Raw genomic sequence first — 1,888 nt, 5'->3', positions numbered from 1 at the left:
CATTAGTGAGGTCGGGTACTGATGTTGGGCGATTTAGGCCTGGTTCGCAGTCGGCGTTCCAATTCATCCCAAAGGTGTTCGGTGAGGTTGAGGTCAGGGCTCTGTGCAGACCAGTCAAGTTCTTCCACACCAATCTCGACAAACCATTTCTGTATGGACCTCACTTTGTGCACGGGGGGCATTGTCATGCTGAAACAGGAAAGGGCCTTACCCAAACTGTTGCCACAAAGAATCATCTAGAATGTCATTGTATGCTGTAGCGTTAAGATTTCCCTTCACTGGATCTAAGGGACCCAACCATGAATAACAGCCCCAGACCATTATTCCTCATCCACCAAACTTTACAGTTGTCACTATGCATTCGGGTAGGTAACGTTGTCCTGGCATCCGCCAAATCCAGATTAATTTGTCGGACTGCCAGATGGTGAAGCGTGATTYATCACTCCAGAGAACGCGTTTCCACTGCAGTAGAGTCCAATGGCGGCGAGCTTTACACCACTCCAGCCGACGCTTGGCATTGCACATGGTGATCTTAGGCTTATGTGTGGCTGCTCGGCCATGGAAACCCATTTCATGAAGCTCCTGATGAACAGTTATTGTACTGACGTTGCTTCTAGAGGCAGTTTGGAACTCGGTTGTGAGTGTTGCAACTGAGGACAGGCGATTTTTACACGCTTCGCGCTTCAGCACTTGGCGGTCCTGTTCTGTGAACTTGTGTGGCCTACCACTTCGAAGCTGAACCGTTGTTGCTCCTTCCACTTCACAATAACAGCACTTACAGTTGACCGGGGAAGCTCTAGCAGGGCAGACATTTCACACACTGACTTGTTGGAAAGGTGGTATCCTATGACGGTGCCACTTTGAAAGTCACTGAGCTCTTCAGTACGGGCCATTCTACTGCCAATGTTTGTCTATGGAGATTGCATGTCGGTGTGCTCAATTTTATACACCAGTCAGCAACAGGGGTGGCTGAAATAGCCAAATCCACTAATTTGAAGGGGTGTCCACATACTTTTGTATATATATATATATATATATATAGTGTAAGAGAACAGACTTAAGTGTTCCCCAGCTACTGCCCTCCCAGGTCTTACCGTTGCTGAGTGTCCATGCAGAGACAGGCTGGCTGTGTTGTCCCACTGACACCGTCATCATCCTCACCCTGACCTCATACTTGTGTCTGGGCTTCAGCTCTGTCAGAAAACACCAGAGAGGATATAGTATAGACACCAGAGAGGATATAGTATAGTATAGACACCAGAGAGGATATAGTATAGACACTAGACAGCAAAGAATATAGACACCAGAGAGGATACGAGTATAGACACCAGAGAGGATACAGTTATAGACACCAGAGAGGATATAGTATAGTGTAGACACCAGAGAGGAGTATAGTATAGTATAGACACCAGAGAGGATATAGTATAGACACCAGAGAGGATATAGTATAGTATAACACCAGAGAGGATATAGTATAGACACCAGAGAGGATATAGTATAGTATAGACACCAGAGAGGATATTAGAGAACATTATATCAGTTCAGTCCTCCTCACCTGTCAGCTGGATGCCTGTCAAGTTGAGGGGAGCTGGTAAATCTTCACATTCCCAGGGTCAGAGCTCGGAACACATTCCACCTGGGAATAATACGTAATGTTTATCTGAAGCCCTGTGATAGACTAGCGTCCTGTCCAGGGGGTGTACTGGTACATCAAGCTGTCTTACTACAGTAACAGGAGATAGACTAGTGTCCTGTCCAGGGGTGTACTGGTACATCTAGCTGCCTCACTACAGAAACAGGAGATAGACTAGTGTCCTGTCCAGGGGTGTACTGGTACATCAAGCTGCCTCACTACAGAACCAGGAGATAGACTAGTTGTCCGGCCAGG

The 1,888-nt window shown here is 46.9% G+C and overlaps 1 pseudogene; it reads right to left on the bottom strand.

Moving 5' to 3' along the window:
- Nucleotides 1-987: 987 nt before the first annotated feature.
- LOC112070363 (angiopoietin-1 receptor-like) overlaps nucleotides 988-1,888 on the bottom strand; it is a 41,282-nt pseudogene continuing 40,381 nt past the window's right edge.

Source organism: Salvelinus sp. IW2-2015, unplaced genomic scaffold (genome assembly GCF_002910315.2).
Source record: "Salvelinus sp. IW2-2015 unplaced genomic scaffold, ASM291031v2 Un_scaffold1305, whole genome shotgun sequence".
Taxonomy (NCBI): Eukaryota; Metazoa; Chordata; class Actinopteri; order Salmoniformes; family Salmonidae; genus Salvelinus; species Salvelinus sp. IW2-2015.
The sequence above is the reverse complement of the archived record's forward strand: the minus strand, read 5'-3'. Positions and strand labels throughout refer to the sequence as shown.